This window comes from Macaca mulatta, chromosome 2 (genome assembly GCF_049350105.2).
Source record: "Macaca mulatta isolate MMU2019108-1 chromosome 2, T2T-MMU8v2.0, whole genome shotgun sequence".
Classification (NCBI taxonomy): domain Eukaryota; kingdom Metazoa; phylum Chordata; class Mammalia; order Primates; family Cercopithecidae; genus Macaca; species Macaca mulatta.
Window position 1 is genome coordinate 10,467,136 of NC_133407.1, and position 21,638 is coordinate 10,488,773.

The following is a 21,638-nucleotide window of genomic DNA, read 5'->3' on the forward strand; positions in this document are numbered from 1 at the left end:
GATTTTGATCTGGCATGAACTTGGGTCAGCTGGCTCTCTCACCTGGTCATGTCTGATGCTTCCTCCTGTGATTAATAGAAAAGGCCCCAAGAAACAGACAGTATACTCCACTGCACTTATTTTTTCCATTTACCATCTCAGTGGTATGCATTCTGTCACTATATTAAAAAAAAAAAAAATCTACACGTACAAAAAAGCCCAACTATGAGCATTGTGGCATCCTGGTATTATCTTTTTAAAAACTGGAAAGGGATTTTACTCCTGAGGCAAGTCAGTATGGAACTGCTGTATTATCTGAAAAACGGGGCCTTCCTGAACCCGGTGATCTCTTTTTAGTATAAAGCCAGTTGAAGGAATAAGAGAGCATTTGCATTCTGCACCAGAAATACTCGTAGATTAACAAACCATTGCTTTCTTGGCCCTTATATATCAAAACAAACAAATCCAGATCAACCTTACAAGTATAAAAACACACCCCAATGAGTACTATTTTCTCTGTGTTAACTATCAACAAATGGGCTGTTCACTGCTGAAATAGTGCCTCAAACTTTATTGTGAAATGAATGAATGTGCACCTTCTCAGTGCCAGCATGGTAGATGTAAAGATAAGCAAGTTGAAATTCTACTCTAGGTGGGGCGTGGTGGCTCACACCTGTAATCCCAGCACTCTGGGAGGCCAAAGCAGGTGGCTCACTTGAGGTCAGGGGTTTCACACCAGCCTGGGCAGCATGGCAAAATGCCATCTCTACTAAAAATACAAAGAAAACTAGCCAGGCCTAGTGGCAGGCACCTGTAATCCCAGCTACTTGGGAGGCTGAGGTAGGAGAATCGCCTCAACCTGGGAGGTGGACTTGCAGTGAGCCAAGAACCCACTACTGCACTCCAGGCTGAGCAACAGAGCAAGACTCTGCCTCAAAAAATATAAAATAAAATAAAATTCTACTCTAAAGAAACTAAATTTGAGTCTAGTGTCAGCAGTGTCAAACCTGTCCATCCATCCAACAAATGTTCGCTATGTGTTTGCCAAGTTCTGGACTGACAGGAATGTCCTAAAGAAGTAAAAAGCCCAAAATAGGACAAGCATATTGATAACTACAAGAGAAGGTAAGAAGTGATCAGTGCCATGCAAGCAGTACAGACAAAGGGCCATGGAACCATAAGAGGAAGCGATTATTTCCTGCTTAGGGGGGATGGGCAGAAATCAAGGCTTGCTTCATGGAAGAGGTGGCATTAGTATGCTAGACCTTGAAGATCAATTGGGTTCAAACAGGTAATGATGGCAGGGCAGGGTAATCCAAATGGAGAAACAAAGACAAGAGTGAGGGAAAGCAATGGAGATAAGGTTCCAGAAGTCAGTTGGCCCCATTCAATAAGACCATAAATGGCAGGATAAGGAAGATATACAGGGGATTTACGTCTCCAGGGTTCAGCTCCTTCACCCAGCCTCCCAGCTAGAGGTGTCCCTCCTCCCCCATCTCTCCAGGCTCCAGGGACAGAACTGCGCACCTGCTGCCTCACCCAGCGTGCTGTGCCTTCCCTGCTGCCTCATGCCTGCGTTCCTCGGGTATCAATGCCTGCGCACGCTTCACTGCACTTGCTATGCCATGTCTTTACACTACTGTTTTCTGTAATTTATAAAACACATACTGCCCACGAGTTTGTATTTTTAATTCCTGTAAGAAGTTTCGGGATCCAATTTGTGTGAAAGTCAGACTGTAACATAATGTAGTATTGTATGATAAAAGCCTCCAAGAATAAAAACAGACAGTATATCCCGCTTATCAGATACTCAAACACTGGTTCCATTCCTGAGTGTCACAGATTTCCTCATGAATAACTCTTCTTTGTTTTGCATCAACTTGTCCTAGTCTTCTTGAAATAAGTTCTAAGGGGATAATTTCTTAATTTTCAAAGCTTCTTTTTCCAAACATTGATTGAGAACCTACTATGTTCCAGGCTGTGCTAAAAGTGGGCACAATGGTTCGCTTAACTTTCACAAGGTAAAACTGTGGTATTTTGTGAGGGTTAAGTCCTGTGAGACATTACTGATCGCTGAACCCCCTTTACAGATAAGGAAAAATGAGAGGAAAGGTGGAGGAGCCTGGATTCAAACCCAGATTTTTGGGAGTCCCCAGTGCTTGCTCACTCATTTATTCAACAGGGACAGGATCAAGGCATCTCCAAGATCCTTTTCTGACCTTCTCTGGGCTTCCAGCTTCTCCCAGTATTGTCACTTCACTTTTGGGGACCTCAGTCTCTTCCCCTAAGAACAAGGAGACTCAATGCACTTAAAAAAAAGTCACTTAAAAGTGACTTTTAAGCTCTGCTTTGCCAGAGCCCTTCAGGGAGAGGAATCAGGGGAAAGAAAAAAAGGTGGGTCCCATCCCGCTGGACTTCATCCACAGCTGCTCCAGACTACACAATTACAACATTATAGGTTGTAATAGGCTTTTCTTTCTTACTTTTTTTTTTTTTTTTTTTTTTTTTTTGAGACAGAGTCACTCTGTTGCCCAGACTGGAGTGCAACGGCACAATCTTCAGTTCACTGCAACCTCTGCCTTCCAGGTTCAAGTGATTTTCCTTCCTCAGCCTCCTGAGTAGCTGGGACTACAGGCGTGAGCCACCACACCCAGCTAGTTTTTGTATTTGTTTAAATAGAGACGGGGTTTCTCCATGTTGGCCAGGCTGGTCTCGAACTACTGACCTCAGGTGATCTGCCTGCCCTGGCCTCCCAAAGTGCTGGGATTACAGGCGTGAGCCACCGTGCCTGGCCTGTAATAGGCTTTTCTATAAGGAATCCTTCTCTAAATATTAAGGAATATGGGCCAGGCGTGGTGGCTTACACCTGTAATCCCAGCAGTTTGAAAGGCTGAGGCAGGAGGATGGCTTGAGCCCAGGGGTTTGAAACCAGCCTGGGCAACACAGTGAGACCCTGTCTCTACAAAAAATACAAAAACGTAGCTGAGTGTGGTGGCATGCACCTGTTGACCCAGCTACCCCAGAGGCTAAGGTGGGAGGATTGCTTGAACCCAGAAGGTCAACGCTGCAGTGAGCTATGATCACACCACGAGGGGGACTCCAGCCTAGGGGACAGAGCAAGACTTTGTCTCGAAAAAAAATAAGTAAATAAATGTTAAAGAAGATGAAAGTTTTAAAATGATTGTAAACTGGGTATCCTGGACTGGATCTTGACATAGAAAGAGGAAAGTAATGGAAAAGCTGGTGAAATCTAAATAGTTTGGAGTTTAGTTCACAGTAATGTACCAACTTCAGTTTCTTAGTTTTGACAAATGTTCCATAGTAATGTAAGACATCAAAAATGAGGACAAGTGGGTGAGTAGTACATGGAAATTACCTGTACAATTTTCACTTTTCTATAAACCTAAAATTACTCCAAAATTAAAAGTTTATTGAAAAAGCCAACAATAACCAAAAAAAATCATTTAGATAACCTCTATTATCTTTTCCAAATCACCGTCTTGTGACTTAATAAAGGTAACACATAATAACAGTGGCTAATATTCAATGGGCATTTATCAAGTGTCAGGCTCTGTTCTAAGGGCTTTATATGTATTAACTCATTTAATACTCACAGCAATGAGATGAGTAATTTTCTTATTATTATTTTATGGATGAGGCAACAGAGGCTTAAAAATACTGAGCAACAAGTTGAGGTCTTTTTGGCTGGGCCAGAATGCAAATCCAGGCAGCGTAGCTCCAGAGCTCTGGCCCTTAAGCACTACATACCTAGAGCAGAGCTTTCCAAATGCTTCTGGAATTAGGCCTATCTAACTAGGAATAGCCAAAGGACTAAAGGCAAAGGCTGAAAGGTGAGTAGTATGTTTAATACAAAAGAAGAGGAAGCAAAAAGGACTCTCAAGATGAATTCTTAGCTTCTGAAAATCTCTACTGGAGCAGAACCAAACCTTGCCAAGGTTACCAAAGGCCTCTCCATGTCGGAACGACATCCTTGGTCTTGTCCTAACTGTGCTCTGCCCTCTCTGGCATATCATCCTTGAAGAGTTGCACCACCAGTCCACATCATGCCCTCTGGTCAGCCACTTGCTGGCTGTCTGCTGACATTTTCATCCCTGAAGTGTCAGTTTGGGTAGAGAGTGAAATGAAACATGCAGGCTGTCTTTTCAAGGCCTGAAAAATAAGCTTAAGCTTTCCACATGACCGGTTTTCCTAGATACTCATTGCCCAATCCTAGAAAGCAAAAACCCCTCCTTTCCAATTGATAATATACCTCATGGACGGCTGTTTCCACTAAGTGTCAAAAAGAAAGCATCTCACCTCCACTATGGGATCCTTGACGACAAACTTGGTCTCACTCACCGAACAACAATATGATTCCATAAAGAAATGGTGCCAGTCTCTTGCAAAGATTTGTAGCTGGCCAGGACCACCACCCTGCAATCTGCACCTCCATTGCAATCACTTGTCTTTGGGAGGTTTCAGAGCGGACAGCATCCATAGGCGTAGCCAGAGGGAAAAAGGTGAGGAGAGAGGAAACTATCCAGATGGAGAATGAGAAAGGAAGATTTACAGCATTGAGGGTGTAGACAAGAAAGAGATAAGCTTGGGTGACTAAAAAGCAACAGGCAATAAAAAGAAAATGAATCCAGACGGAGTCAGGATGGAAAAGAACCAATATTCATGGAATGCCTACTGTGTGTGGGCATGAAGCTATGCTCACTGCAAGTGTTTCCTCATATTGCCAGGCTCAAAAATACATGTAGGATCAAGCAATCCAGGTTGACTGCAGCTTGTGTTGACTTAGTCAACATTAAAATTAAACATTTTCTAGTTAAAAGGCCCTGAGAGTACACATAGCGTAACCCTAACATTTCATACACAGATAAACTGAGACTCAGACTCAGAAAAATTTAAGCCCAAAATGGAATGAGAAATACAACCCAGGTCTTGCCATTTCTTTGTCGGTGTTCCTTTCTATACAGATATGAAAAGCAAGGCAGATATTGCTGAGAGGCTCTGAAAGAATTCACTGTTAGGTGAAATCTCCCATGATATGGCAGACCAGATTCGTAGATTATCCTGCACCTCATCTAGCATGTTCCATCTGCTGGTTGCTACCAGAGAGAAGAAAATTGGTAGCATTATTTTAAATGAAGTAGATGTCTTTCCAGGAAGAATATAAAAGGGTACCTTGCCTTATATGAAAAAGATGATTCAGATGAATAAGAATGAAAAATGAAGACACAGGTGATTCACCAGAATAAGAGAAGCTGGGGAGAAGGTAAGGTGGAGGAAGTGGTAGATGACAAGGTAAACGGAAACTAGACGGGCTAGAATGATGCTGTTCATGAAGAAGCTGAGACTCCCTTGGCCGGGCACAGTGGCTCACACCTGTGATCCTAGCACTTTGGGAGACTGAGGCGGGCAGATCACAAGGTTGGAAGTTCGAGACCAGCCTGGCCAATGTGGTGAAACCCCATCTCTACTAAAAATACAAAAACATTAGCCAGGCATGGTGGGGCACGCCTGTAATCCCAGCTACTCAGGAGGCTGAGGCAGTGGAATTGCTTGAACCTGGGAGGCGGAGGTTGCAGTGAGCCAAGATCACACCAGTGCATTCCAGCCTGGGCAACAGAGCAAGACTCTGTCTCAAAAAAAAAAGAAGCTGAGGCTGCCTCTCATAAGAGTAATTCGCAAGGCAGAGGCTCTGCCCCAAACAAAGCATGAGAATGAGAATATCTTACAGACCTGAGTCAACGATCACTTCTGCAGATGGGCAGTCACACAGCTGGAACAAAGCCAAAGACAGAAAGTTCCACACCAAAAAAAGTCACTGCCTCTCACTTCTCCAGATTCAGGCTATCCTGAATATTGGTCTACGTTATATCAATGTGTTAGGGAATCTCCACCAAATCAGCCATGTCAGAATTTCAGTTATTCTGTTCCTCGTGACTCCCTGGCCACCCTCCATGCCTTTCTACCTCCACACTCTATCTCCCACAAGACCCAGCACTCCTCCATGAGGAAAGGCTGTCCTGGTTACACACCCTCCACTCCAGTTAAAGGACTCTATGTCTAAAATCGCCCACTTTACGTGCACAACTTTCAGACAAAGTAGAATTCTGACCCTGTATCAAAGTTACTAGGGTGAAAGTCTGAGTACCCCTTCTGGGCTATGGGAGGCTGGTGGCCAGGGTCCACAGCCCACAGCACCTTTCCCCAAACATATTACATCACTGAGCCCAATAAATGCTCCAGTAAAAAGGGTAGTAGGGGGGTGCAGGGGTTCTATGATCAAATAACTTTGGGAAACCAACCTTCTGGGAGGTCAGAGTGTACATTCATTTACTAAAGACTCCGAAAATCCCATGGTAAAGATACGCAATACTGAAATTTCCTTAATTTTGTTTAACTTGGACTTTTCCAAACTTACTTGGCTACAGGACCCTTTTCTTAACAGAACAGGCTTAACACTTTGGAAACGCTGTCTTACAGAATCACAGCATTCTAAAGGAGCTTCGTGCTCCTACAGCAGAGCTTTGCAGTTTTCACACTGGACTGTGTCCTCCTTAAGAGCAGGGACCTTGTCTGAATCAATGTGTATCCACAACACTCAGCAAGTGCCTTGCACACTGCAAGCCAATAATATGTGTTACACGGATAAACTAAACCTAATCCTCTCATTTCTAGGATGAGAAAATAAAACCAAATATGTCAGAATGACCTCTTTTATGGCTTCCTTAGTGTTTAAAAGAAGCCTCACACAGAGAATGTGCTCAATACCTTTTGAAAAATGAAATGTAATAGAATGGGATTGAAGAAAAGATTGAAAAAGTTTCTCAGTTATACTAAGAGCCCAAACTTTCTATAACATGATGGACTGCTGCCTCTTCTCCTCTTTCACCCAAGTGAAGTCTTCACTAGAAGAAAATTAAAATGATGAATCAAAAAAGGAAAACTGTAGGAAAACCAAAGGCCCCTTGGGATGGGAGGTGGGGGAGGTGGTGTTTGCAAACTGATGGGGATAAACAAGACCTGTCTGTATCTAATTTAGACTTAATAAGATAGTTTGCTGAATGTTAATTAAATACTCAGTGGTTGTTACCAACTGTGGTGATTAACTTAATTTTGAATTAAATAAGCAATAAATGCTTAACTGAAGTTCTATTAAATTTTACCCAGTGAGTGAGAAATATGAGGCTCTTAATTGACTTTAAACAAGATAGTTATGGCAAGTTAGTTGAATTTTTATTACCTGAAGATAACTGCCTTATTAAGTCTAAATTGTCTATTTTATTTGATAGGGAAATACATCATCAGTTCTTCTCATTTACCAAAAACATGTCAAAAGAGGTTCACAATTGGTCTGAAATGCTTGGGTTGGGATTTATTTCCTGATCCTATTTTAATATTAAGTTTATTCATTTAAGAATGAGTTTAGACTTAAGCATTAGAGAGGTCTAGGAAGGAATTATAACTGAAGAACCAGGTGCCCATATTTTCTAAACCAAAAATCGGGACTCTGATTTTTCAACACAGACGCAGTCTATAGATGGTATTAACATCACGATACTGAAATTTCCAGCATGTCTCCATGGTTTAAAAGGCTACAGACACAAAACATTTAAAATCATTACTGTTCAAATAAATGGTTGGCTCTGCTACTGAACAAGCTGTATGGTCCTAGGTAATTAACCACACTTTTCGAGACCTCAACTATCACACATGTTAAATGAAGAGGTTGGAAGTCACTGTCTTTACTCATTTATTTTTTTCTTCATAGTATGTGCAGCGCCTAGAACAGTGCCTGGCACAGAGTAGGTAGCTCAATAAAGGGTGAGAGAATGAATGAATGCATAAATAAATAAATGTAAGCAACTCAAAGCATTAAACATTTTTAGCCCTTTTATATCAAGCATCTTCAGCCCAGACTATTTTTAAATATTGTCATTTGACAATCCATATAAAAAGAAGCACAAACAATAAACCACTACTTGGGAAATTTTTTTAGTAATTAAAGAAATGCAAATTAAAACAATAATAAGATATTTCTTACATATTAATTTAGCAAAAACAAATGCCAAGTTATAAAATTAAATCCTGGTAAGTGCACAGAGAAACAAGTAGACTCACACATTGCTAATGAATGTGCAAGTCAGTAGTCTTTCTGAAGGCTGACTGGCAACTGATCTGAAAAGTAATAGAAATAGTTGGGACTTTTGTGCCTATAATTCTTCTCTGGAAGAACTTAAAAATTATTTAGCCAGTCAGCAAACACGGGGTCTACCATAGGTCATAATTTGGAGAAATAAAAAGAAAAACAAAGTGGGTGTCTTATTAGCGAATGGGTTGACAGAGAATCCTAAAAAAAACACACACACACACAAAGATAACATTTTTCAGTTGCACTGCATGGCAGGCCTCTTTGTGTGTGTGTGTGTGTGGTGGTGGAGTCTCGCTCCATTGCCCAGGCTAGAGTACAGTGGTGGCACAATCTCAGCTCACTGCAACCTCTGCCTCCTGGGCTCAAGCGATTCTACTGCCTCAGCCTCCCCAGCAGCTGGGACTAAAGGCACGTGCCACCGTGCCCAGCTAATTTTTGTATTTTTAGTAGAGACGAGTAGAGACGGCGTTTTGCTTTGTTGGCCAGGTTGGTCTCAAGCTCCTGGCCTCAGGGGATCTGCCCGCCTCGGCCTCCCAAAGTGCTGGGAATACAGGCGTGAGCCACCGCGCCCAGCCAACATGGCAGGCTTTGAGGCTTTACTACACTGACCATAGAATTCCTTCCGCAATCATGTTACGTAAAAGATACCATTAAACTCTTTTACAGATGAGGAACTGGAGGTTCAGAGAGGCTAAGTAGCCAGTACACGATTATATGGCTGACAATTAGCAGAGCTATAATTTAAATTCAAACCTTCTAACTCTCCAAACCATCCACGTAGTTTCTACTACATCCCTCAGCGATAACCACATAATGCAAGGCACAAAAATTGTAACCACTAGAAGGAAAAGTCAAAGTGCCAAGAAGGTACCCAATTAGGTCGTGGTGTTGTTTTTTTTTTTTTTCCCTAATTTCTTAAGCTATTCTTAAAACTCAAGTCATCATTTATTACTTCAAATATATTATTCATTCCTTCATTCATTCATTCATATGTTCATTCAATAAACATTTATTAAATTATTTATAGCATCTCAGGATTTGCAGCAGATGCTGTGGATATGAATATGAACAAAGGCTAGAGCCTGACTCAGAGATCTGCACAGGCAGGGAAGAGGAAGAATTTGGCATTGCAATAATAGAAAACTTAAGTCCTGGTTCAATGTTTAACTTGCTTGGGTTCTGGGGAAATCATTTAACCTTTCCCAGGCTCAAGCTCCTGATTAAACTTGGACAATAATAATAACCATCCACAGGACTACTGGTATGATTTACCTGTAATTTGTAGGAAAACACATGGCTATCTGTAAAGCCCTATAAGAAATGGCAACAGCAAGAAAAGTATTATGCTATGTGGATGGATTCCATTTTGACTAGGATCCTGCAAGCTGGGTCAGCCTACCAACATCTCTCAGATGAGTAAGCGTTAATTTATTGGCAGCAAAATGGTTATTCCATCACTACTCTGAATGAAGTACAGGCCACCATTCTTAGAGCTCAATCATCCATTTTTAATTCTCTCTGCCTTTTGTCTAAAATAATCCTGAGGAGCCAAATGGATAAAGCACTCCCCGGTAAGATTGTTCTAAGTCTCTTTCCCCGGAATTAAATTTAACGACGACAAGAAGAAGAAGGAGAAGGAGAAGAAGAGAAGAAGAAAAAATCAGGGTTGATAGGTCTTAAAGACCTTATAGAGGAGTTTTCAACCAATGCCTGAACTTTCACAGTAGCAGTTCAGTCAGTCACTGCTTTAATATCTCCAGCAATTAGAGATTCGATAACTCCAAAAAGAGCCAATCTCATCTCATTCAGAATCAAGAGATGTCATGGAATCCTTACAAGATAAAAAAGGGTGGAGATCTTCCTTGACAAGCAGTTCTCTCAAAAGCCGTATGTTCTGTCACCCGTCTAAGACGCTGGGCAGAGGATGAGATCACCTCAGTGTTATGCTGGGACCAGGGCTGTGAACTTTGCACGTGTCATTTTCTTAGGGGCTGAGTCTCCCCTTCTGCAAAATGAGAAGACTGGGTGACTTCTATTCTATCTATGAGTCATCTCTCATATCGACTGCCTCAACCCTAATTCAATTTTGCTTTATCATTTGCCTGGGCTGTTGTAGCAGCTCAGACAGCTCCTGCTGTCTCTAGCACCTTCGCCTTCAATCCATCTAGCACACTACAGCTGATCATTTTCTTAAGGCACAGATGCACTCATCTCATTGATCTACTTGATGCTCCTTTCAGAATGCAGTCTCAGCTTCTCGGTACAGCAATCAAGGTTTCTCTCAATGTAGACCCTAACCCATCTCCATAGCCTCTCTACTATGCAGTCCACCTTCATGACTGATTTTTCAAGGCAGCATGCACTTTCTCACCTCCATGTCTCTATCCATGTTATTTCTCCCCCTTAAATATCCTCTACCCCACCAAACAAATTCCCACTTACCCTTCAATGCCCAGTCAAATGACAATCTCTTTATCTGAGTTTCCCCAGGTCCCTAGGGAGTTACCATCCAATTAGAGCCATCAGACTTTTTTTTTTTTTTTTTTTTTCCTGACAGTCAGGGTCTCACTCTGTAACCCCAGCTGGAGTGCAGTGGTATGATCATAGCTCACTGCAGCCTCAAACTCTGGAGCTCAAGGGATCCTCCTGCCTCAGCCTCCTGAGCTGCTAGGATTACAGGCATGCACCACCACACTGGCTAATTTTTTTATTTTTATTTTTTTAGAGATGGGATCTTGCTATATTGCCCAGGATGGTCTTGAACTCCAGGCCTCAAGTGATCCTCCTGCCTCAGCCTCCCAGAGTACTGGGATTACAATGTGAGCTACTGCACCTAGCCCCTTCAGATATTTTTTGCATATACTTCTATGTACTGTCTTGATTATTTATGTGACCTCCTGGAAGCTGAGACCACACTGCATTCATGTTTCCATCGTCAAAACCCAAGTAACATATCACTAATGCTTTCACAGATGCACCTGACACATGATGTCAAATGAATACACAAATGTGTCAAATTTATGGAAAGAATGTTATCTTTAGGGTCCTGTCCAGCTGTCACAACTGGAACCCTAGATATTCTCCAAGTAAAGCTATTAAACTATGACCAAGAAGAGAGATTTCCAGGGTGACAATGACCACTTACAGGAACACTGACCTATCTTTCACCTTTTCTAAGAAAAGGTGTCACTTACCTGCCTGGCCACGGCAGAACTTGCCTTTCCCATGAGTCAGGGCACACCCAGCCCTGTGGGTGGCAACTCTTTATTGCACTTCCTGAAAATGATTCGTTTTCATACCAAACAAGACAGAAGCTCCAGGTGCCAACCAAGTTATTTTCTTCCTTGAACTAAACAAGAACCATCTTCAGTGGAAATTCACTAGGAAGTACAAGTGCAGATGACTCTGCATAATGGAAATGAATTTCCACTGTGACCTCTTGGCACAGAGTTTAGTAGAGCATTAGGCTTCCACAGTTACAGCTAGAAATCGTTATCAAGATGGGTCACTGGATGGAAAATAATAGATTCAGGAGCCCAACTAAAGGACACACATGAACAGAGAACGAATCTTATTTCTTAACTCTCAGTAGCCAGAGCAATTCAGCTGCCTGCTGTGTCCTGGTCTAAGCCTTCCCATCCTTCAATGTCTAACTGAAGACTCAGCACTTCCAACAAGCTCCAGCAATTCACAAGTCCATCAGTCCTTCACACATGCCTCTCCCATGGCACTCTCTTATATTATAGATATACATTAACATGTTTTTATCAACCCTCATAAACAGTGCTTACTATCTTGACATACCCCAAACAGACTTAAATTCCTTTGCCTCCCAGGTTCAAGTGATTTTCCTGCCTCAGTCTCTCGAGTAGCTGGGATTACAGGCACCCACCACCACACCTGGCTAAATTTTTTTTTTTTTTTTTTTTGTATATTTAGTAGAGATGAGGTTTCATCAGGTTGACCAGGCTGGTCTCGAACTCCTGACCTCAAGTGATCCACCCACCTCAGTCTCCCGAAGTGCTGGGATTACAGGTGTAAGCCACCAAGCCTGACCACTCAGCAGACATTTCGTGAGCACCTAGCACCTCCCCTAACGAAAAGAGTGGATGTTTGTTGAGTCCTTCCCTTCCACCTGGCCTTATGCACATTATTTACACTACCTCACTCAATATTCACCTATAAGTAGGGTGACCATATAATGTATCCTCCGAATCAGGATACCTATGAGAGTAAAAAGGAACACTATTGATACCACTGAAGTCCTCTGCAAGTTGACAGTTGTGCTGCTGGGTGGTGGTCTGAGTAATTAAGGGACACTAACAATGGCTTTAGCAGGAAGGGTGCGTGCTGGAGGCAGGTCAAAGCATCCTCCTTTAAGGTCAGTGACCCTGACCTGCTCTGATCCTCATGCTTATCTAGCCCATGAAAGGTTCCCACACAAGTTTCTGAAGAAGACCTGGTTTCGCCTTCAACACCAGCTTTCAGTTTGAACTACAGAGGGATCTCCAGCTATGATGCAAAGCCACAACACAGGCGATTACAACAGCAGAAGCAGACCCTCCCCAGGTAACAGATACAAACAAAACCCAACAACAGGTGGGATGGTGGCAGTGGAAGAAGGGACACTGCACAGCCATCCACTGGTGACAAATCACCTCTTTGCACAATCTGGAAATGCCCATGAATGTCTGTGGCACTCGTCCCACTTTTGGGGGCACACTATACTCAGCCATGGTGACCTCATTGATAAGTGATCTAAAAATGAATACATGGAGAAACCAAATAGTGCCTGTGACCACCCAGGGAGCACCCTGTATTAAACAGCACAGCGAGGACTTGAACTAGGAGGTGTCTGTGTCTAAATCCCTTAAGCCCCATAAGCGGAGTAACGTGTCATCACTGTATGCCAGATGCCCCACTGGGCGCCCAGAATCGGCCACATGTACAGACTGCATTACCGCTGACAAAGCGCCGTCACCGAAATGCCCCTGATTCTCACAAATGCACTGTGATGTATCGCAGGATCTCCACTGAAAGGTAATTTAGGCTGAGGGATGTTCCAGAACTTGTTCAAGATCACAGGGCTTGTGGTTAGCCCAAACACAGATCTTTGTTTTCCCTACACCAAAAATCCCTGGTATTGCCAAAATGATCCAGTATGGTGAAGCCCAGATCCTTGAACTCCCCGGTCCCAAATCTGATTTTTGGAAGGCAAAGCCTCGAATAGAGTCAGCTAATGCTACTAATTAGTACTAGTGAATAATAATAACTACTTCTCAGCTGTTGTGTCAAGGGCTTGCAGGGATGTTCACATCAACTACGCTCATTTGCAAAAGTTAAGGAACAAGACAGGAGTTTTGGAGAGGGGGATTTGATACTTACTCTGCCACTTAAGGCCCTGCACCCCAGTTAGGAAAGTTTTATCACCCTTGAACTCTTGACCACTATCTGCAAGATAAGACTGATCTAGCCAACTTGTCTCTTGTATTATAATTGGGAACAAAGTAATAAAAACACTATAAAATGCATTTGCTATATTAAAAGTGCTGTGAAGGCTATGAAATACTCATGGATTCTGTGAGATACGTTGTGATGGGCAGGTTTAATAGGGAAGGCAAACACAAGAGGATCTACCTTGTAATGGATCTAAGACTATTGCCTAAAAACCTTTAGGCAAGCAAAAATAAGTAAATATTAATGGAGAACGGTAGAGAGCAGGAGCAGGGAGCTGTCAAAAGCAAGGAACCTTGATGTTAGCATGGAGGCACAGCTTGGTTCTCGCAAACAAGCATCCACGGCAGTAACACAAATGGCAGTAACATCCATGGCAGTCACATAAATAAATCCCCAGACCACACACACTCAAACTGAACCATCTTAATCTGATTACTTTCTAAGTATGAAGCACAAGTTTCAAGCCTAAGATATGATAATCTCCAAGTAACATCCTCTCCTAAAATTCTCCAAAGCAGAGAAACCCCTGGTGGAGGGTCGAGTGGGGAAGGAACGTGCGAGGTACAGCAGAAATTGAGAAGGAAAAATACCTGGAAACAGGGCTGGCCTGGAAGTAAAGGCTGTGACCCAACTCCACGTCAGCCGACAAGGGTATGATTGAGCAAGTCTGTCCCTTTGCTGGGGCCTCAGTTTCCTCATCTGCATAACAAGGGATCATTCTGACCAAGAAGGCCCCAGTCCATGCTTTGCTGGCAGCTTGCTGCTTCTCCTGTTGACTACAAACTTTGGTGTACATGAAAAATATTCTTTTCCCCAGCCGAGGCTGATAAGCTGTCAAACAAGTAGAAGGACAAAAGCTGGAATTAGGCTACCTAATATTATCCTAGCAGCAAACAGTTTCTGGAATCCATTTTTCCCTCGCTACTCTGCTGACCTGATACAGGCCCGTTCCTCCTGTCCTGGAACACTTCAGCAGTCTTCTAAGTTGGGACTCTGCCTCTGGTCTTGACCTGCCCTCACTCTGCCACCAGAGCTCTTTGAAATACAGATCCAATGAGGTCCTCCTTTGCTCAAAATAATAATAATAATAATAAAAGCCTTCCTGCTCCCTCCCACCTCTGCCATCATCCTTAGCTTGGTCCATCAGCCCTTTATTAACTAACCCTCCCTAGCCAGCCCCATCTCTCACAGTGATCTCCAAACACACATTTATATTCCTCAAACACTTTTAGGCCTCAGGCCTGGGCACATACACCAAGGTCCCTATGGCTAGAAAGCTCTTCCACTCCTGTCCACCATGTAAACTCCTATTCACTTCTCAAAACCCAACCAAATGTCTTCTTTTCCACAGGCATTCGCCAGTTCTTCTAAATGACTGGTCACTCCTTTCTCCACGTTCCCATTAGCCCTTTGCTCATTACTTTATTAGGGCCTTAGCATCTTCTCTTTCAGTTTCTTTCCTATGATAGAATGAGGACTCTGGAAGGCAGAGCCTATCTCAGTTTTCTTTGTAACCAGTATCTAGCATTTCTGGCTGGCATACAGTAATCGCTTTGTACACAAGTACCGAACTTAATACATGAAATTGAGTTGTATCTGATCACAGATATGTGTGAGTTGGAAGGGTTAAGGAGTCTGGAAATTGCTTCAAGGCACAAGGTAGATTTTGATATTGATCCTAGAATCACAGGTTTACAACAGGCAGAGACAGAGAGGCTGGAAACTCCAGGTAGATAAAACAGCATAAGAAAAGGCATGGATTAAGAAAACAGAGGGTCAGGCACAGTGGCTCACTCCTGTAATCCCAGCACTTTGGGAGGCCAAGGCCAGAGGATCACCTGAGGTCCGGAGTTCGAGACCAGCCTGGCCAACATGGTGAAACTCCATCTCCATAAAAATACAAAACTTAGCCAGGCATGGCAGCAGGCATCTGTAATCCCAGCTACTTGGGAGGCAGAGGCAGGTGAATCACGAGGTCAGGAGTTCAAGACCAGGCTGGCCAACATGGTGAAACCTCATCTCTATTAAAAATACAAAAAATTAGTCGGGCGTGGTGGTGGGCACCTGTAAGCCCAGCTACTCGGGAGGCTGAGGCAGGAGAATCGCTTGAACGCAGTGGGTGGAGGTTGCAGTGAGCCAAGATTGCGCCACTGCACTCCAGCCCAGGCGACAAAGTGAGACTCCATCTCAAAACAAACAAACAAACAAAAATACTCTGTCTCAAAACAAAAGAAAACAGAGGAATGTTCAAGATCACCTATCTGTGTGAGGGAAAAGTGAAAGAGCAGTTGCAGCTGCAATTACCCTTAGCATAGTTCATCTCATAACCCTCAACTCTACACTCCCAGTCCCCCAGTCTTCACTCTGCTGGCAGGGACTGCCCCATGCCACCTGTGCCAGCAACAACAGGCTCCAGGTTCTGGGGCAGTAAAAACAGTCCTGCTCCCCCGTGATTGCTATCCTGTGGCTGCAGTGAACTATTTTACTCCCTCTCTTCATCAAGCAAGTATTTCTGGAGTGCCTACCATGTGTCAGGCACTCTTCTGGGCATTGGGAATACAGCCATCAACACACAGACATCATTGCAATCCTCAAGCAGCTTATTTTAAAGTGGAGAGGAGGCAGACATGCAAATATGTAAGATGAAGTGGCGATGCATGCTTATTTGTGTCCATAAACATTGTTCATTCACCAAACAGCTACTGAACATCCTGGCGTCTGTCTCCTCTCACACACAATAAACAGATTATTAATGCCTTTATCTGTGAGTGGCCAAAAATGTAGATGGCCCACCTGACTCAGGTAGGTGACAGGAAGGATTGCAGGTGATCCCTTAGAGCCCTGAGCCAGAAAGCTCTGCTAGAGGATGCAGAAGTTATATGGTTCAACACCAGAGAACATATAGCACTGTTACAGGAGCCGTAAGATCAAAGGCAATGACTGAGTCTAAGACTCCTTCACCTCCCCACTCTGTTACTTTATTACCCCAACTGCCTGTCTACAAGGATAAATTACATCCTTATCACAAGGGACTGGGGAGGGGAGCTCTATTGAGAGAGGCAGATGATTTGCTAGAGAGGCTTAGTCCTTTCCAGTTAGGTTTGGGGACAGACAACACCCGAGGTAGCATTGTAAGAGAGAAAAAGGGGCCAGGACAGCACCAGTGTGGGACTGAGAAGCCCGTTTGCCCACATGAATCCTCAACTGTGACCCCACTAGGGCTCCATGAATGTGGGCTGAATTAAATTCCAGGGAAGAAAACAGACAAGCAATGTCGATTTGAGCTTTTCATGCATGTGGGCACAGAAAACAGTGGTGAAGAGGCTACAAAATCAGGCAGAAGTTTGAATGTCTCCTGGTAGTTGTGTAACCTGATTTCACCAAATTCATTTTCTCATCTGCAAAATGAGACTGGTACTCAAAAAACCTACTTTAATGAATCCATATGATAATTACACAACAGGTGGTAAGCATTGAAAAATATTTCAAAATTATATTACTATTTAAAAAGAATGATAGGAAAGTAAACATCTTCTAACCTCAACTCTGTGGTTTACCTGCTTCCAAACATTAATCCCTACAGCTACCTATCCACCTACCAATCTCACTGATGTGACCAACATCTAGAATGCACCCGCCTTTTTCTCCAAGCCTCCAGGCAGCCTACATCAGACTTCCACAACACACTTGAAATCCTTCCACCCTTCCCCTTGCCCTCAAGTTCTCCGCCTCATATGCTCCCTCAAGCCAACAGATTTTCACCCAGCTACTAGCTTCCTGCATGCAGCAACACGATTATATCTTCCCCTTCCTCACGTCTACCAAGTTTCTTCTAGCAAAGCACAGCCCTCCAAAGCCAGATTCCAGGAAAAGTCCCACCCACCAATGAACATACTCAGCTTGGAGCCTCTAATTGCAGCCCAGGGTCAAAGTCTCAGGTTCACTCAGCCTAAAAGTGGTACTATGCCTCCTGCATTACCATCCAAATAACTACTCCCACAGAGATGACTCTAGAGACCCTGCCCAGCCTTAATCTCCTGTGAATCTCTACAGAACCACTTAATGGCCCCTATCGAGATTAATTTAAACCTTACTTATTAAAAAGTAAAGGCCCTCTTCTTTCTCCATTTTTCCATGGTCCTCTTCATGCCTGGCCATTCAAAACACAGCCTGGAGAACACAGCAGCTTCTCCCTGCTTCTGCATCTGCTACTATCTTGCTAATAGGTCCTTCTCTCACCTGTCCTTCTTCCACCTGGACAACTCCTGCTCGTTCCTAGAGGTTCAGCTCAGACACCCCACTCTCTATTATGGCTTCCCTGAGAGTGAGCCTTCTCGGTGAAGAGCAGCCAAAACTTACCCCATAAAAGCACTTGGTACGTGGACATGCCCCACTCCACCTTTCTCCCTCCCCCTCACACACACCACACACTTGTGTGCTCTTCAAAGGCAGGGACCATGTACAGCTCATCTTTGTACGCTCAGGGCCTAGACAGTTTCTGGTTCACTGTAAGCAGGCTCCAACCCCTGCTTTTACCCTGTTACCTGCCATTTTCTATCTCCCTGTCTTTTTTCTGTTTAATGCAGCAAATCTCTGGGCTAAGGGGGCTACCCAGTTCTCATGAGTTACACTCTGCCCGTGTACAAAATCCCCATCATTCCAGCATCTTCAGCATAGTTCTGAAATCAAATCCCATCTAACTCTTGCCCCATTCCCAATTAACCCAGACTGGCTCCACAGCAGGGTAAAGTAACATGTCATCACCAAGAAGCAAAAGTTCTGGGTTGTAATTTTGAGTACATCTCTAATTAGCTATATGACCTTGGGCAATGGTTAAAATAAAGGTGACAGCAGCACTAGGCCTCATTCTCAGGGGATCTTTGAGATTCAAATGGAATATCTGATTGGAAAGTGTTTTATAAAGTGCAAAGCACTGTACAATCATAAAGGACATGATGAACAATTGTATCAAATTGAAGCCATTGACTATAAGATGTGCCATTATCAACTTAGAATGAACAACTGCACAACTATGGCACATTGTGATAAGACAACCACATTTCAGTGATATTAAAATGTGAAAAAAGTGTGTTTTAGAATTGATTCAATACAACTTATTTGTCTCAATAAAATATAGGAACCTGCTATAAAATTTTCATATTTGCCAATGGCACATAATACGGATCCAGTAACCTATGTCAAGTAAATGAACAAGAACCAATTGATAATACTATTTTTCTTGCGGGGGCGCCCATGGGGGGGAAATGGAGTCTCAGTCTGTCAGCTAGGCTGGAGTACAATAGCGCAATCTCGGCCCACTGCAACCTCTTCCTCCCAGGTTCAAGCAATTCTCCTGCTTCAGTCTCCCAAGCAGCTGGTACTATAGGCACATGCCAGCACACCCGGCTAGTTTTTGTATTTTTAGTAGACACGGGGTTTCATGATGTTGGCCAGCCTGGTCTTGAACTCCTGATCTCAGGTGATCTGCCGGCCTCGAGCCTCCCAAAGTGCTGGGATTACAGGCGTGAGCCATCGCGCCCAGCCAATAATATTCTTAGGCCAAATTATCACCTCTTTCATTGGAATTGCGCAGCAGAAGGCTTCCCAATGCCAGTACCTCCCCTCTAAATCATGTCTCAGCATGCTCAAAACCCTCAAATGATGACTTTAAGATATATCCAAACTCCTTAGCCTGGCATTTTTAAGGCACTTTATAACTAAGTTTCCTCTCCCCTCCATCATTTCCTGGAACTGTCTTCACCAGAATGTGTCACTCCAAGAAAGATCCTACTCAAGTCCGGGCCATAGCAATCAGCTCATCAGCTCAACTTCTCCTCCCTCTGCGTACACTCAAAACCAACTCTACGCCCATGCTACTTACAGAGAGCCTGCCTCTGAGGGGACTGCCTGACCCTAAGGCCCCAGGCTTTTATCCCTACCACTCAGATTAGGTAATCCCATCTGAAGTGCACATTCTAGACTATAAAGGTTTGGGTGTTGGGGTTGGGGGCTGCATTGCAGAAATTAAATGCAAAACTACATAGTCTTTTTTTTTTTTTTTTTTTTTTTTGAGAGGGAGTCTCTGTCTGTCACCCAAGCGGGAGTGCAGTGGTGTGACCTCAGCTCACTGCAACCCCCGCCTCCCGGGTTCAAGCGATTCTCCTGCCTCAGCCTCCCGAGTAGCTGGGACTACAGGTGCCCGCCACCAAGCCCAGCTAACATTTTGTATTTTTAGTAGAGACAGGGTTTTGCCATGTTGCCCCGGCTGGTTTCAAACTCCTGATCTCAGGCAATCCGCCCGCCTCGGCCTCCCAAAGTGCTGCGATTACAGGCGTGAGCCACCGTGCCTGGCCCACACACTTTTTCCTTTAACTGCCCCCTGGTGCTGGCAGGAACTGTGCAAGCAGAAAAACTGGTGACGAAGTAGAGAAAACCCTATTGGGTGTCCTAGCCCCCCACTGTCCACCATTATTGACCTTAGACTGTAGGTCTAGCACCCACCATTGTGGACCTTTACCTATTCTTCTATCTATAAGAGTTGAGGCAGGGGGAGGATGGGAGAGGGAGTTGGATGATTTCTAAAGGTGCCTATCCACACTTTCCCTTTCTTCACTTTAGGCTTTCTTAAAATGCACATGTGCAGGGAAAGGTAAGCCATTAAGTCATTAACACCTTAGTGAGAGTGAATTTTACAGGAAAGGCAAGACATTTAGAAAAAGGGGAAGGAATAGAAACAGAAAGGGGACTGAAAACACAGGCAAGTGAGTTTCGTACTAGTAAAAGTCCCAGAGAAGACCCTGAGTTCTCGCTGGTTGTTTTGTGTTGGGGGAGGGAAAGCAGTGGATCCCTTCTAAGGGAAAGGAAGCGGGAGAGATTGCTCAGTTCTCCTAGGACTCTGAGGTTCCAGAGGCTCTGCCCCGTCCAAGCACCCAGGCACAATTCCACTGATTAGCTCATCTCATGTCACAACCTCCCCCATCCCCAACTCCTTGCCTCCAACTAAAGAATATTTATACTTTCATCTCCATTTCCCACACTACTTAGTCTCCTCTGGCCCACAGTCCCTCGAAGCGATGTCTTCCTCCAAGCCGCTAGCTGGCTTCAGGAAACTCCTCATCCTTCAAAAGCCCCATTAAGTGCAGGACTCTCCAAAGGGCCGTCCCAGGGACCAGAAAATCAAACTCCTTCCCTGCAACTTCCTTTAACTTTGTCCATGCCTTTCCTCCAGCACTTAGCACTTTCTACCCTAGGCCAGGTTTGCCTCCCAGGTTCCACAAAGTTCCTGGAGGGCAACGTCCAACACACCCAGCGCAGTGTCTGCCACACACAGGGTGCTAGAGAAATGCTTAGAGAAGGGAACTGAAGTCCGGAGTCAACTATTTGAATTACGGTTTGGCCTCTACTAAATAACTTCCGGGCGACCCTCCTTCTCTCTGGGCCTCAGCTGCCCCAACTGTAAAATGGGAGGACTTGGAGGAGTGGGTCTAGGCCCTTTCCGCTGTGACAACTGTGATTCCGCGAAAGCTCTAAGCGGATGGGCGTGGCCCCGCCCCCTGGGCGCCCAGAAAAGTCCGGGCAGGGGGCGCGCAAGGCTCCAACCCCGCCTAGCCTGGGGTCGACGCTTTCGGAAAAACTCTGGGTCCCCCTCCCCCATGGCGTGCACCCCGTGATTGGGCCGCGGCCGGCACTTCCGCACAGCGGGCCAGGCCAGAGCACGGCGCGCGCCCCGCGCTCCTGCCACCCCGGAGGCGCTCGCGCCGGGGGAGGGCTGGGGGTTCCCGAGGCGCCCGCGGGCGGAGGGTGAGGGGAAGGAAGGATTTGCAACAATACCTCAGGGAGGAGGCAGCCGGGGCAGCGGCGGCGGCGGCGGCGGCAGCGGCGGCGGCTGGAGGCGGAGGCAGAGACAGAGGAGGAGGTGCCCGGGCACTCCCCCTCCCATTGTCCCCAGCCCCGGACAGGCCCTGCCCCGCGCCCCACACTGGCCTCCTCCAGCGCGCCGCCCGCGCCCCGCGCCCCGCGCCCCGCGCCCCGGGCCGTG

At 44.7% G+C, this 21,638-nt stretch overlaps 1 protein-coding gene and 2 long non-coding RNA genes across 25 annotated transcripts in view; 2 read left to right on the forward strand and 1 right to left on the reverse strand.

The window, feature by feature from the left end:
- The window catches only part of LPP (LIM domain containing preferred translocation partner in lipoma), a 723,625-nt gene that overhangs the window by 700,708 nt on the left and 1,279 nt on the right, over window positions 1-21,638 (reverse strand). For 3 of the 23 annotated variants that reach the window (XM_077991220.1, XM_077991216.1, XM_077991203.1), the window contains exon 1: window positions 14,191-14,433. The exons of 15 other annotated variants lie outside the window; for them this stretch is intronic. The gene's annotated coding sequence lies outside the window, so the exon portion shown is untranslated. Of the gene's footprint in view, window positions 1-14,190; window positions 14,434-20,640; window positions 20,797-21,430; window positions 21,579-21,638 lie in introns of those variants that run through there. 5 more of the 23 variants (XM_077991219.1, XM_077991205.1, XM_028843571.2 and 2 more) reach the window with 4 other exon arrangements.
- On the forward strand, window positions 2,459-9,184 carry LOC144338992 (uncharacterized). Its single transcript, XR_013413513.1, has 3 exons — window positions 2,459-2,753; window positions 2,869-5,399; window positions 8,697-9,184. It is a non-coding gene; the product is annotated as an uncharacterized LOC144338992 (long non-coding RNA).
- On the forward strand, window positions 10,806-13,781 carry LOC144338986 (uncharacterized). The gene is made up of 3 exons (XR_013413507.1): window positions 10,806-10,919; window positions 11,987-12,136; window positions 12,898-13,781. It is a non-coding gene; the product is annotated as an uncharacterized LOC144338986 (long non-coding RNA).